The sequence below is a fragment of the Mesitornis unicolor genome, unplaced genomic scaffold, assembly GCF_000695765.1.
Source record: "Mesitornis unicolor isolate BGI_N332 unplaced genomic scaffold, ASM69576v1 scaffold18699, whole genome shotgun sequence".
NCBI lineage: Eukaryota > Metazoa > Chordata > Aves > Mesitornithiformes > Mesitornithidae > Mesitornis > Mesitornis unicolor.
Window position 1 is genome coordinate 54,999 of NW_010205428.1, and position 16,463 is coordinate 71,461.

The following is a 16,463-nucleotide window of genomic DNA, read 5'->3' on the forward strand; positions in this document are numbered from 1 at the left end:
TTTTGCTTGCTTACTTTAATTTAATTACCAGTGCTTTTAGTTAAAACTTTTAATAATAAAAGAACATTAGTAAGGTGCCAAACAACAATCTCGTATGTGGAAAATGTTTCTGTAATTAAATTAAAATCAAAACAGAAGGGTGGAGGATCCGTTTACATGCAGCGTTGGGATGTGGCAACCCATTTTGCCATGTTGGTGGATATGCAGGCACCATTTATATATAACATGTAAACTATCCCAGTGCTGTGATTATCATTAGCATAAGTTGTAGCTGGAACATTAAATGCTGTAAAAAAATCACCTTCTCTGCAGGCTCCTAGAAAATGAATGGTGGATTATCTTCTCTTTCTTCCTAACTCCATCATTCCTTGGTTTTCTTTCACCCCTGCTTAGTATTCTCTTTAAATTTTCTTCTTTTTTCTAGTCTCTGTTCACACCCTTTCAATGCCACAAAAACGTTAATGTAATGCTGCCATGGGATCTCCCAAATCCATGGCCAATATTCTTCTCCGAGCACTACCTGGCCCAGGAGAAAACCAGTAGCCACAAAAAGTCTCTCTGGAAATATCTGCTCCTACCGCTTTCATGGCAAATGCCCTAGAAAATGTAACTGACCAAATGTATAAAATAATAGTTTGCTCAAGTGCCTTTTTAAAAATAGGCCAGTAATTTTTTGCTCTCATATCTTGTCCTGGACCTGAAAGAAACAACTTGTTTGGAAGCCACAAGATACTATGGGTATGAAAACAGCAGTGTATTCACACTGCCTGTCCATGGAGCAAGTCCTAAGAACAAAAGCAAAGACAAATCCATCTAAAGGAACAGCTATTTCAAAGACAGGAATCCATGGCACCTTGACAAGGTCTAACAAGCTTATCCCTCCAACCAATATCACCACCCTTTGGAAAGGTGCATTTCAAGGAAAAGCTCAGACCTTTCAAACACAGCAGTATTTACTAAATGGGACCTACAGAGACAAAATTCTTCATACTGCCCCTTAAATGTAATGAGAAACAGCTACCTCCCAAGCTTACTACACTTGTAAGGGACTCTTAACAATAGACTTTACCACCAATTATTTGGATTAAGCACACACTTGCCACAGAGTTACATTCAGTTGGGAAACTCTTTCACACATGCATCAAAAGCCAGCCTGACATTAACTTCCACTGGGATAGGATTTATTTCACCGGGTCCCACATGTAGTGCACAGGGTAAAATACTCATTGGTGTCTGTCCCTGTTCCCTGACTGCCCCACAAAGCAGTTCGACAGGACAGAACATCACGTGGCAACTCCATTACAACAAGTTCTATTGTATGGGCTTGTTCTGACCCAGATTTCCAGGGTAAAGGGCTCCTGTCAGACTTTCGTAACAGTCAGCTCATCATGAGTTTCAAGATCAGGACAGTAAATATTGCACAAACTTATAGGGGAGCATAAAGAATGTGTACTGACATGAATAATGAGGTACAACGTAATAATGAGGTAACGTACAACCTAAAATACACACTCATTGCCTGAAAACATGGATCAACATACATACCATCACCTAAAACTGAAGCCTTTCCTCTCACCACGTATGATTGTGAGATTTAACGTTACACCCATTAAAGTCACTTTTCCAAACACAATTTCACAAATTATAATCAGTTTACCTTTAACTGCAGTATCCTCCCCCTAATTACCTGCACTTGTTCCTGCTGCTCTGATGGAGATTTCTACTTTAAATATCCTGCACACAATGTTAAATCAGAGTGGGACACATCTCTGCAACTCATTTGCAAAACAGTAGAGGAACATGATTTAAGAAGAAATAGAAAAAAAACTATGAATTTTAGATCAGGATCGCAATCATAGGCATTTTAAGTTGCTACAAACTCAAAACCATCTCTTCTTTTGACTGGAAGGACATAAGAAGCCTTTGTATTACAAAGGTTAATTTAGCAAACCCACAAAAAGATTTTACACTGTAGCAGTAGCGTGGTGCCCAGTATAATCCTTTATAAGGAATTAAAGTCGATAAGTAACTACAGTCTTCTCTTTCAGAATATTGAGGCTAATCTTTAACTGAATCAGTTGACCTAAAACTTCTATACTGGGCCACATGTCTTTCACAAGAAAGAGATTATGCATTTGGAGGGGATTGCATTGTTACAGTACAGGGACTGTTTCATATCCATCTGCTGCATATTAGGAATTTCTGTCCACCCTCAATCTCAGTTTACCTGGCCTACCTCATTTTTCTCAGATGACCAGTTCATGAACCATGCAGCAAAGAGTTTTGGTACCCTAGAGTTTAATGAAAGGCTGAACCTCAAAGCAAACTCACCCCAAGGACTGATACATAGTGCAGGCCATTCAGTTTGAGTGCCACAGCAGCTGTCTCCTTTTGGACTGGACTTACATCAAGACCAAGTTTAGCATCATGACTTTCAGCTATTTCTCTTAAAACTGTTCTGATTTCCAATGCAAAATAGCTTGGATCCTTTCTGTTTTCCAGTGTCCTCTCCTGGAGTTACTGCAACCTCACTCTTAAAAATCTATTTAGGGGCTGCTGCCCATGGGAATCCAAATACCAGTTTTCAAGAACTACTTAAAATATGAATTTGTCAACACGACATTAATGCACCATAATCAATTATAACAAGCATTCAGCAACTTTCTCAGTCCAACCCACTGAAAATAGAATACAGAAAGAAATCAAAACTGAAACCGAAAATTCAAGTGATACAAAAAATGTTGGTGTTAATTTCACCTCACATTACATTCTGGAGTTCAGCTGCTTCTCCAGAAAAGTGAGATGTGTTTCACTGTCCTGTGTTAGGAGTTCCCATTGAAAGCAAACTCCAGGCACTGTGATATTAGACCAGATTCGCAGCCAGGACACAGGACTGGCCTGAACAGGTCCCCATCGAAGAGGCGGATTTCCCTCCCTGCCTGACTGCAGCACAAAGCCCACAGCAGCCCCTTGCTGAATGAGCTGATCGAGGGTGACCTCTTGTACTGATGAAGATACTAGGGGGAGCTCCTGTTGCTCAGGTCCCCAAAACTTTTGCTAATGGCTTCAGCAAGGGAGAAACATGGTGGAGGTTTTATCTGCTTCTCCATGGAATCTACAATGATTTCTAGGGAGATTCGGATTTATCATTCTTACAAAAATTAGGATTAATCTGGAAAGAAGCAAGCCACTCCCTCCTCATGCTTAGGGCAGGAGCACGTGCTTCAAAACGTGTCTGAATCAGCACCAAAAAAGTCACAACTAAACCTCCTACCCTTACAGTGAATTTCCTCAGGTAAATACAGTCTCGAGGTTTTTGACTAAAATGCTTCATTCATTTGCATTTCATTGCCAGTAGTATACTCATTTGTTACTCGGAGAAATGTCACACAGGCTCCCAGAAGTTTCTAGGCATTGTAGCCTAATTCTGCCTCCATCAACAGGCACCAAGAGCCCATCTCAGGTCCCAAGTGAGCACAGCAGGCTTTCCCTGCTTGCTGCAATTAGAGCAGGATTTGCCCTTCTCAATGTATCTGAACTGTTTCTCTTTCATCACAAGCTCCTCTGATGGTAGGAAATAGCTGTTGGTACCCTGCAAGGACCACTGGCCTGGAATTGCTCAAAGGTTTCTCAGCAAGTTCACTACAGCAAATAGGTAACACAGGAAACTTCAACTCAAACAGCTCAAGTTTTGCAAAATTATAAAATACTGAAAACCAAGCCACAAAATAATCAGCATCTGTCATTTAAATGTCAAAACCAAAGGCATCATAACCTGCTCTTTCCACACTCCCTACCTGCAGCCAGGCAGAAGCGCACCATTTCTTTATTATAAAGGACTATATTCCTATATCCTTTTGTGGTGTTTTTTAGATCGAGTATGATGTATTCCTGCTCAGAAACATCCAGCTGGAAATACAGAAGACATCTCTGGCAAGTACTGTATTACTAACCTGCCTTACTTTTAATATCTTCAACAAGAAACATACTTTTTAAACAGCAATTTTAATTTAAATACACAACCTTTTTCATTTACAGTACCATCAAATTGTTTGTTAAATCATGAGGAGAAACCACAGCAATTTCTTGGCATTGTATACCGATCCTGTTCCATTAAAGAAACTCCACAGCATTTCCCCATTCTAAAATGTATAGGCTTAATCCTCGTATCATTTCCTCATTTCAATTAAAAAAAAACAACTATGACAAAGTCCAGTGAATTCTCCAACACAAAATGCAAATAAGGGAATTGAGGTGACACATCCACACCTTTCCCCTTGAGGGAGGAGGAAGTCCTCTATTACAAAAAAATCATAGAATCATGAAATCATTTGGGTTGGAAGGGACCTTAAAGATCATCCGGTCCAACCCCCTCCCATGGGCAGGGACACCTCCCACCAGCCCAGGTTGCCCAAAGCCCTGTCCAACCTGGCCTTGAACACTTCCAGGGAGGGGGCATCCACAACTTTCCTGGGCAACCTGTGCCAGTGCCTCACCACCCTCACAGTAAAGAATTTCTTCCTAATGTCTCATTTAGATCTACCCACTTTCAGTTGAAAGCCATTATCCCTCATCCTATTTCTATATACTGTTGTAAAAAGTCCCTCTCCAGCTTTCCTGCAGGTCCCCTTCAGGTACTAGAAGGCTCCTGTAAAGTGTCTCCGCAGCCTTCTCTTCTCCAGGCTGAACTGCAACTCTCTCAGCCTTTCTTTGTAGTAGAGGTGCTCCAGCTCTTCAATCATCTTTGTGGCCCTCCTCTGGACTCGCACCAACAAGTCCATGTCCTACTTCTGCTGGGGACTCCAGAACTGGACGCAGTACTCCATGTAGGATCTCATGAGAGCAGAGCAGAGGGGCAGAATCACCTCCCTCACCATGCTGGCCACACTTCTTCTGATGCAGCCCAGGATGCAGTTGGCCTTCTGGGCTGCGAGTGCACACTGCCCACTCATGGTGAGCTTCTCATGCACAAACACCCGCCATGTTCTTCTCCTCAGGGCTGCTCTCAATCCACTCTTCGCCCACCCTGTATTTGTGCTTGGGATTGTCCCAACCCAGGTGCAGGACCTTGCACTTTGAATTTCATAGAGACTGCGCAGGCCCACCTCTCAAGCCTGTCAAGGTCCTTTTGGATGGCATCCAGCAAATGCTCCTAGCAAATCCGTAACTTTGTTGCTGCTCCCGAGATCTACCATACCTACATGTCAACAGGTAAAGACCATTCCCTAGATTACCTACTGTGCAACAATGCAAGTAAGGAAAAACTGGACTAAACAGGTCACATGTCACATTAAATGGAATGTTAGTGACTTATGCATGAGAGAAAGAGATTGCAGAAGTCCATCCAGACGTGGAAAACATCCTCATGATACCGGGCAGACATCTAATTTGTAGACTCTTTAGATTTCTATCAGAAAACCTAACAGCTGGGGAATGCTGGCAGAAATTCCACTGAGAAGCACAAGATAATAAACACGCACAGACACAGATAACAGCCCAAAGACAGATTTACACTAGGAACATTTGTAGATGTAATAAAACATTAGGGAGGAAACATCTTTCTTTATCATTTTTACACCAACAAAAAGCTTCTTCCATATACCTAGATGTAAATATACCAACAAAAATTCATCTCCTCCAATCTTTCTCAAACTACTATTCACTTTCTTCATCTCAATCCTTGTTCTCACCCCTGAGAAGAAGTCACTGTCACAGCAAAACATCTACATGTTTACTGAAAGAGACTACGTTGGCTTGCTTAATGTAACACTGTTTTATCCCTGCGCGGCAGGAGTAGGCAATGAGTGGCAGCACAGAGATTTACATCAAGTTCCTGGAGAAAGCTACCCCATATCACTGTCCCATGGAGTCTCTTTTGGCGTCCTTGTGCTTTACTTCCTCTGTCTGTCTCTCTCTCTCTCTGCACTGAGTGAGCACCTTCCTAAACCCCAAAAGCAAGTATGCACTTACAGAAGACCAGCAGGCTGGCGCTGCAGAGCACTGAGGGCAGTGACACTAAATATCTCACAATTACTGTGCTGCTCTCTGGAGTGCATAGTCATGACCACATAGTCTATCAGCACATGAAAAGAGGAGCAGGTTCCTCTTCTTTGCACATAAATAACGTATTTTGGCATGTAAATTAGTTCCTGATGATTTACAGTTTCATTTTACAACCTGGCAGTCACACAACCATGTAGTCTGTGCATGTAAACATGACAGGCGTACACCCCAGGAGATGTGGGAGTGACTTGTAGCTATTGCAAGGTGGTGGCCCAGTTTGTGGGTTTGGGGCTCTTTGCAGCGTATAGTTTCAGAAGCAGCTTACAACAACAGAAGATGAAGTTGTTACTGTAGCGGGCAGCCTCCTTCTGCCCCTTCTTCCCAGGACATCTACTGATTGCTTTCCCTGAGCTGGCTTTCAAGTGTACCTACACAACCAGTGAGGACAGCAAGCCCTCTCACCTGGAAACCATTCCTGGGAAATTAAGAAGAGTTTTATTTCCCAGCTGCACTGACTGTCACTGCCAGGTCAAGGCCGCACTGTTTGCAAGCAAGGCTGGGATCTGGGACAGGCCTCTCAGCAGCTGGGGACCTTGCAGCAGTTTGTGCCACCCAGGTATCCAACTCTTGAGACTCCTTTTCCATTCTGACACGTAAGATGAAGATACTTGGGCTTTTCACCTAAATCAAAGTTAGTTCAAAGCCAGGAGGTTTCCATAAATTGGCATGTGATCAGGGAGATGTTTTCTATGTATTTCCAATTCTGCTATTCACGGGTCAGAGCACTGTATTACCTACTCACTATATGAGTACAGAATGCTTTCCTCTCAGTGGTACCGACGGGGTTTGCTAATGTTTAAGTAAGAGTTTGTAAATTCTCAGATGAGAGGGACTACTTGTATCAGTTGATAACTATTTAAATAATCTGAATGTAAAAAAACTCTTGATGGGGATTATTCAAATTGACATTTCTTTCCCAAGCTCCCCACTGAGTTCAAATAGGCTTAAGTTAAAATGAATTACAGGTACTGCTACTTTGGAAGAAGAAGAGCTATCTTTTAACTTCCAGAAGATATGTGGGACAGAAAGAACTTTCCTGATAAACAGGGTGAAAAAAACCATATTGCTTTAATAATAGGAACTTCTCTGATTTTGTTGGTCTGAACTGTACCTCTGTAAGGCCTGGAGGGGCAAAGTCACACTAGAAATAATAAACATGTTTAAGGTAACTGTCTACCAAATAAAACCTGCATGTGAACTCACAGGTGATTTGTGTATTACAAGCGAATAAACCTTTTTAGGAATATTTTTTTCACTTCAGCTTCAGAATCCACACACCCATATATTTCTATTCTCTTCACACATCTCTCAGGGAGGTAGAACAATAGGATTTTCCATTGTCTAAGCTCTGAGCCCTGCTTTAGAGCAATTAAGGGAATTTACAATTGTAATGCATTCTTGTACCTTGCCTCAGAGAAACGACCTTCGTTATGTAAATGTCTATAGAACAGCATGCCCGGCACCAAAACATCAGGACAGAGGGCAGAAAAGCTAAGCGACTGCTTGAAGGAATCAAATCAATTCCTTCGCCTCAAAGTCCTTTCCAACTCAGAAATGAGGAGTCCATTCCTCTCAACCCAAAAATATAGTAAGTCTTTCATGCTTTAAAAAAAAAAAAGGAAAAAGAAAAAAAAAGATAAATTCCCCTGGCCAGCAAAGCTCGCTCTTTGTGGTGCACTAAACTGAACTTCTCAACACAGCCCACAACCAGGCCTTCTTAAACATACTGCTCTTGATCCACAGCCGATTTCCCACTTAGTGATCGTGGGATGGGGATTATTCATAACTTAGTTGGAGAGCTTAGCTCATGCTCACAGCGAGCCCTGTAGCGTTTCATCTACCTAATTTTATACATCTAAAATGTTGACATTTAACCTAAATTCATTGTTTAGTACCCATTTATTACCAATAGAGAGAAACAGGCACACCTAACAGGTAATTAATTCTACCTATTTTGCATTCCTATACTGGGAAGGGATAAATAACCCTCTGAAAGCGCATCTTTCTCTTAACTACAGCGGGAGGTCAGGGCAATTAGCTTAGACTAGACACCAAAGCCCTAGATGCTGTGACAAATCTCATCCTTTGCCAACAAACTCATGGCTGATTTCTGTATCGATCACAAATAAAATGGATATCAAGACATTTTCTATGGTTTTTCACTTTCTACGTGTTTTCAGATGTCAATTTGATCATGGTCCCCCATTTGCCTGCATGACTGCAGTAACTAAGCACGTAAATTGCACACTCAAAATCTTCAAGTTGTATTGGTGAGCCACATGTTCAAGGCACCTCCTACAAACCTATCAAGAAGAGCATCCTGCCCATGTTCACGATGTATAAATGTATCCAATGTTGTGTTTTTACTTTAACGTTAGTATTTAGCACTTACTTCGCACTCTGATAACTGGAGACAGTTATTTTTGCTTCAAGCTATCTACCAGCTCAAGAACACATCACTGTATTGGTAGCTCTTGGTTCAAACTTAACCAGAACATCTCAAAGCCTGAAAAATCTAAATGTGCTTTGGAAGATTTAATTTTAATCAAAAGCTAAATGTTTGAGCACAAACTTTAGAGCAGTTTTCGAATTTTGTTTGTGCAGGTGCTTACAATTTGACTTCTATCAGTGTGCTTTATTTCTGCTAAACGTATCAGCTAACTTCCCTCTGTTACAAGTCAGTAAAACATACAGTAAACTGGAGACTAAAGAGAGATCACGAGTCCCCAAGCCACGACTTATGACAGGAAATCCTTAGTTACTGTAGGCCATGCTGTACAATAAAAAAAGAATGCGTTCATGAGATGCCAATCCAGTTGAGAAACTGAGTTCTAGGAGAGGGAGAATCTTAAACCAAATTGTAGACTATAAAGAACCTGAAAAGTCCCTTTAATTTCATTGTTCTCTCAGATCCATGGACTAGATACTAAACTTATGTAAGACATTGGATCTGACAGTCCACATTGTGCAGCCAAACAAAAAAAAGTCCTGACTAAGTAAAGATTCCATTCTTTTGAAACTTCGAAATAAGGGCTGTATGCACCATGCTCCTTTTATGCAGGCTGCTCACTGCATTATTTTAGTATTTGAATACTGCTGTTCTTCAGAATAAATAATTAGACATGACAGTCTGAAAAGCTGCAAGCTCTGCAACCTTGTAATTTTGGGTCTGAAGGTTTAATAGACTACACAACCTCATTCACCTTGTCTGGCTGTATCACATCTCCTAGTCAGGCAACATTTCTCTGTAAACAATATGAGTTTCACATGCATAGGATCCATATCAGCAAGTAACATGAGACTGACATCCTTGAAGGCGGACACACAATTTACAGACCTTCTCAAAACACACACTCTTCAACAGCATGGAGGAGCAGAACAGGACCATGGGCACACCTCCTTGCTCCTAAAACTATTGATTGCACCTCCCTGCCATGCTGCGAGACAGAAGGTTTTCATGCCAGCTCCCTTTAAGTCTATGCTCTTTATGGCTATGACCAGGCAGAGCTGAAGTATGTAAGTAAACAGTTGATGCAGCCTGAGGCAATAGCAGGCCGAGGTAACTACGAGAAACCCTTCTTGCTAAAGAAATATCTCACATTGGTTGAAACAAGTCCCACTGAACAGCTGCTCTGAGCCCTCCTTGTATTCATCTTTTCTGTACAGCTTCCTTTATCTGGTCCTATAGCGAGGTTACAGTCTTCTACTGAGGTTTACAGGATGATTACGATTATACACAGGTCCTGCCTATTAATTTTAATCAGGTATGTCCACAGCAAGACTCGGCTCCTGTCTGTTTCTCTGTCAAATGTTTCTGCCTGAGAGAGTTAAAGCTGTTCATCTTCCATCCGCATGCACATGAAGCCATATGCCTGCAACTGAGGATAGGGAACAACAATTAAATGGGTCAATGAACGAAAGTAACCTTCGAACACAAATGCAAATAAATCTGTACTTGCAAAAAGACCTGATGGCTTCAGAAGCAGTATTTACATGTTGAAGCATTTGGAGATCTGGGACATAGGTTGTACTTTGCCTGCACAGAAAATAGCTATCCCAATTTATCTTCAACCATTAGGAAACATGAAAGGGGGGGGGAATGTATGAATGATGCACTGCTTCATCTTTCTTCTGAATCTAGTGGAAACGTCTTTTCAAAGCAATATCTATAGCCTAATCCTTGTTTGATAATTGCTTTTTGCTGCATTTTAATTGCCTTTGTTTCTGTTATTTAAGCATGCAAGAAAGGTCTTTCCTGACAAAAGAAGAGCCAACACAGTTTGAAATAAAAGGCTGACACATTCCCTCAAATGACGAACTGAAGTCACGAGCCTGATACATACGTTTTGAGATGAAAGCTGTTTACGTATGCCAGTCAGGCAGAAAGCAATTTCTCATAATTGCAGTACCTTTATACCTCAAAGTACAAATAGTATTATTCACAGTCTTACAAACAGATAAAAACCAGAACCCTTCCCAACATCCCTTCCCTTTTGAAAAAAAAAAAAAAATCTTCAAGTAGGAGATATTCCAAAACAGCCCAGCAGCTGTTACGGACTGAACTGCCCCATCTGCCCTCATTTCAAAGTGCAGAGCCAGCCACTCTGCAACAGGGGAGACAAAACTCCTTCCTCCTTCAGAGAAGACTGCTTAGGTTCTCATGTGTTGATGCTCAGAGTTCCCACATTTTCTCTCTCCCTTCCTCCTCCCAGCCTTTCCCCAACCACATGCACACACAGAGCACAAGAAATCAGGAAGGGGGAAAAAGCAAAAGTAAAACTTTGGCTTTCTCCTGCTGCCTACCTGTGTAAGGCCTAGAGGAAGGCCCAAAAGTTACATTGCGCCTCTTCCCTCCAAGCTGGGCCTGATAGCAATATCTAGTCTGAAGAGCTTGATATATTAAGAAAAGCTTTTCCTAAAACTTCTTAATCCAGCTTTATCACAAACTCTCAGTTAAACTGGAGTGTGATGAAATGTCTCCTGCAAACTGCATAGGAAAAAACCACACCTTTTCGCAGACTACGAGAAACAACAGTCGTTGTTCAGAACACAGGCTTCTGAGATTATTTACATGCCAACATTTTGTCCCTAGCCCTTACAGACATGGGGAGGCACAGTTCTTGGATTTTCAGTCCTGGTCACTGCACTTTAAAACCCGCCACAGTGTTTGACCTTTAAAAAAAAATCACAGTTCACAAGTCAGCTTCAGTAAGTAAAGATATTATATCTGACTCCAAAAAAAACCCATTTTTTCATAGCAGTCACATTCAGCTGCAATAGCAATGAGAGTTTGCTGCAGGAACTTTCTCTGAAGAACAGGCAACTGCTCAGCACCTCGGCCATCTGACCAGAACAACTTGTGCTCCTCCTCTCCCCACTCTCCCAAACCAATTCTGTACTGCAAATCTTAAGCAGTACTTCCACCTCCTCACATTCCCACGGCTCCCATCCCATTCTCTCCCACAAGCACCCTGTGGAATGCAAGGAGCCAGGAGCACCCTTCGAAACACACTCAGAGGCAAACATCACAGGTGCTTTGATGGAAAAGTCAATTTTAAATTCATGCATTGTCTTTAATTCTAATACACACACCCAGGAGCAGAGACACAGACAAACTTCAGCAGTTGGCCTCCAGAACTGGAAGTGCTCAGTGAACAAGAACAGGAGTCGAGTTCAGAAGAAAGTCTGAGGCTGCAGAAGTTCCTGTGGCAGCGGGACATCCCCGTGGGCGGCCATATGGACGGCTGGAGCGCAGATCCTGGGAGACCTTTATTTTTAGAAATAGCCATACCAATTCTGCTCATTTCTCCTCAAGAATCTCAACACTTTCATTAAATAGCAGCACAGGATAATATATTTACTTTATTCTCGCACTAATCTAGTGACAGATATAACTTATGATTCTGAATGTAAAAATAAAGGAAAACCTGAAGTGTGTGCAGAAATAAACCCTGGATTACCTCCAGTTCTCGCATTTTACTTAGAACAACTGTGATTTTTCTCTCTCTTCTTGAATATTTACACTAATGAAGTTGCCCAAATTAAAATAGTTTTCATTGTCAGCAAACTAAATATAAAATCCTCTAAACACCACTGAACTAATTATCATCTTCTGTAGCATGTCAATGCTGAGTATGTTACAAACAAAATCCAACTGCACAGGCTGCATTGCTGCTTCTGGAATGAAAATCAGTTACAATAAGCAGCTTTCAGTGTCTGATTTCTGGGTTTTTTTCGCAATTTGGAACCGGAAAAGTTGGCAGCCTTGTGGGGACCTACATCAACTACCCTAAACTACTAAATTTCCATCTGTTTTAAAAAGCTCCAGCTGACCTACATTTTATGTTATGGATTAGCTGGAGCTTATAGAGTAGCATGAACAAAGCTTGACTCTTGCTGCTAACCCTATATCCTAAGCAATGTTTTATCAATAATACGTCCCAGGTAAAGATGGGAATTTTCAAGAGGAAAACTCTTAGCCATCTCACACACAAAATAATCACCTGAAAGATGCACTTAAGACTGCAGTACAAGTAGCATCAAACTGATTAACTTTTATTTCACATACTAAGACAATTCAAATGTACTCATAGAAATTATTTCAACTTACAAAAATACTAATGAACTTTAATTCACAATTTCAGGACATGCTAAAATAAGGCATCAGAATCATTTGGCACTTTGGAAATCCTGTGTTTTCTAAACAGATTTTGTTTTGTTGTTTTGATCCATGCCACCTCAAACCACACGTTTTGATCCTAAAAACCACATGCACTCGCACTCTCCAGACTCCCTTCCTATAAAACCACACAGCACCACTAAATCAATGCAGCAGCACAGGTTTATGCTAGTTCAGTAGCTGACACAGGCTGAGGGATCGAAAGCGGGGATTTGTGACAATCTAAATACACAGCAATATTTCAAGAGTCAAATACTAGAAGGTGGAGACCTTCCATGTAGGAATACTGATATATCAGGAACTCAAAATCTCAAGGTTGGGTTTATTTTAACCACGAACTAACATCTACAATGTAAATATTTGCATGAGAGCTATTCTACTGGGTCTGGCTGGGATGGAGTTAATATCCTTCAGAGCAGCTGATACGGTGCTGTGTTTTGGATCTGTGACTAAAACAGTGTTGATAACACACCAGCGCGTTGGCTGAGTAGTGCTCGCACAAAGTCAAGGCTTCCTTGTTTTAGAGTAGGCTGGGGTGCTCAAGAAGCTGGGAGGGGACACAGCCAGGACAGCTGGTCAAAAGGGATGGCCCACACCATATGACATTGTGCTCGGCAATAAAAGCTGGGGGAAAAGGGGACGAAGGAGGGGCATTTGGGGTTACAGCATCTGTCTTCCCAAGTGACCCTTCCACGTGCGGAGGCCCTGCTTTTCAGAAAGCAGCTGAACACCTGCCTGCCAATGGGAAGCACTGAATGAACTCATTTTGCTTTGCTTGTGTGCGCGGCTTTGCTTCACTTATTAAACTGCCCTTATTTTGATCCCTGAGTTTTGAGCTTTTCTCTCCCCGGTTCTGGTGGAGGAGGGGTGAGGGAGCAGCTGTGTGAGTGCTCAGCTGCTGGCCAGGGCTACCCTCTCCAGCTAGTCCTAGTCAATGTGGAGTCACTTGGTTGGCTCATTTTGGATTAAATTAATAGTAACCTATACCCCACTGCCCACCAGTGAAACCTCTTTTGTCTATAAAGAGAGCCTAGGTTGCGTCTAACTTGGACACAGCCTCTTACATAGCAGAAACCTACGTGGACTCAGATGAATCTGACTGTCAAGTCTGTCTCAATGCTATAAGGGCCTAAGAGAAAATGTGGTCTGGTGTCTATTAGACAGTAACTGCTCATGCAGTCCATGTTTTTAAAAATATCTGATATAGCTACGCACAATTTAGAAACTCATTGTGAGATAAGCAGCTTCATTACACTCAGCAATATAGCAATTGCAGTTCGTCGGGCTACAGACAGGCCTTCCTGGGCAGGGCATTCAGTGCCATGTGGGAGATGTACAAGTTTAAAGCTCTCATGCAAAATGCTCTAAATGTATGTGACAGAAAAAGGGAAACTAATGGCAGTTGTAGCCTGCGTGCAATGGAAAAATAAGCACGCCTCTAATATTGTTAGCCCTCACTTCAGCGCTAGCTAAATGCTGCTCATCATTGAGTGCCAAGTGGTGAATGCACCACCTGTGTCTCTCTGCCAACAGGTGAGATTACCTTATGCTGACAGGGCTGCTACATGCCAGGTAAAGGTACAAGGACAGAACATTGCTCTGTCATTGGATCACATTTTGAAAACATTACCATCTTCTAAAATTTCCGTAGGTAGTTGTTAAAACTGAGTCACCACTCCACTTCCAAAGATTACCTGAGCGAAAACCAATGAACTGCTTTTAAGCTCTATCTGCCCCTAACAGATAAGTTTCTACTTCTGTACTTGTAATATTTGTAACAGTTCTGTATTTGAGAGTTCTTGTTACTGTTATCACAGAACTACATGCCCTGGTCAGATTCCTGGCCCCATGTTCTTAGTCAACTGACATCAAATATTAAGATCTTGGAGCAGGGACAGAGTCTGACCTACTCTGTTCTTCTCTCCTACACTCTCAATTTATTTGCTGATGATAAACTGTCCAAATACAATGAAAGGGTTTGCTACAGTGTGTTTTCCTACAAGGATCCAAAGCACTTCTGTAAAACCCTTATGCATCAATAAAGCAAAGCTCACCCCAGGATTAGTTTCACAAAGCGTGGTAAATTCAAAACTTAATCAAACCCCCAGTTTGGCTTTGCCCACAAAAATCCCACCATCTGTTATGTGAGAAGAATGCTTAGGGAAATTGCACAAAACATGCTCTTCTGGAGGGATGTTTGCTGAACCTAAACCAGATAATAATTTTTGAACTGATGCAGAACTAAAATTGCAGAATCACACGTGAGTCCCAGCGTATAGAAACCCCAAGCATAGAACCTGTGAACTGTGTGGCAACAGCCTCAGCTGCAGGAACTCCATATATATGAAATATCTTGGCCACTTTCTGCACTAAGGCAGAGCAACTACTGGGTGACAAGAGTCCTTGTTCAGGTAAAGGACTTTTTCTGGCAACTGGGAAGAATTTGCAGCTCCTTCCTACTCCTTCTGCATCCAGCTTACCTGCATCACGGCTTCAACTCCCTGATAAAGGCTACGTGTTCCTGTAATAAAATAGCATGAGTGATTCAAAATGAGCAGACTCTCTCCTCAGGGCCTGACCCACCGAATTCCAGCAGAGCTGCTCTGTCTTTGGACTGGCAGCTCAGGGACAGCAAAGGGAAGGGTCACCTCTGGGGACCGTTCAAACCCAGTGGCTCAGGGGGGCAGGAGTCCCCTGCACAGAAGATGCAGCTGCCTTCAGGGAGCTTTACATCTGTCACTTTTTCCATCTTGCAAAGCCACAAAGAAAATGGCGTAGGTGGACGGCTGAAGACTGCTCTTCTCAAAGGCTTCCTCCTGAAATGGGTGCCTACGCTCTAATACTGACTAAGCCATGGGGCTTTGCTTCTGATCTAATTAGATAATGATACTGTGATACAAAAGAAGAGGTTAATCTTGACTGTATCTTCAATCTCCTTTCCTTGTGTACAGTTGTAAACACCCTGGCAGCATTTGGAGCCACTTCTTCCTATGTCTTTTAGTATCAGCACTTGCACAGAACAGCTACAAATGTGATTTGAGGAGCTGGAAAAAAGGAGGCAGGAGAGACAATCTTTTAAAACACACTGGGCAATGCACACAAATCCTGAGGTGTATACAGTGCCACTGTGGCTACAAAATAAAAAGACAACAACAATGCAGCTCTTCTCACTCCTATCTCACTCCCTTCATCCCTGTAAAGAAGAGACCACAGAGCACTCCCACTCACACCTCTGAGATTTGTCAGGTGTAGGGGGTTCTCAGTGTGGATCCTCTTGAGCCTGACCACAACCAGACAATGTCCTCACCAGCTCTTTGCCTTCCCCACACCAGAGGTGCTCAGGGAAGGCAAATGAAGCCACAAGGGAACATGGACACCTACTGTGCACACAGAGCTGTTTCTGGGACGAGCCCTCCCTATTTGCAGATCTCAGGGGCTCACCCTCTTCCCTGGTGAGGTCAAGGGACTCTTCTAGCCCCCAGGAAAATCCACCAGAAGAACATCTCTACCAGATTGCTCTTTTTTGCACCACTCCCTCAGTTGCTCTTGCAAACTGAAGCACACATTCCCATTAGTTTACATAAAACCCTGGCATTTTCCTTCTGCATCCCGAGACACACACCCCTTCCAGTTTTCTGTCACCAGCAAACCACTGTTCATACAACCAGAAGTAGCACACATTTATCTGGCACGTAAGCACACTCTCCTTTACGCTCAGCAG

The 16,463-nt window shown here is 42.3% G+C and overlaps 1 protein-coding gene across 5 annotated transcripts in view; it reads right to left on the reverse strand.

Annotated features, from left to right (window-relative positions):
- Positions 1–16,463, reverse strand: part of ABCG1 (ATP-binding cassette, sub-family G (WHITE), member 1) — a 50,394-nt gene that overhangs the window by 16,915 nt on the left and 17,016 nt on the right. The gene's annotated exons all lie outside the window — the stretch shown is intronic.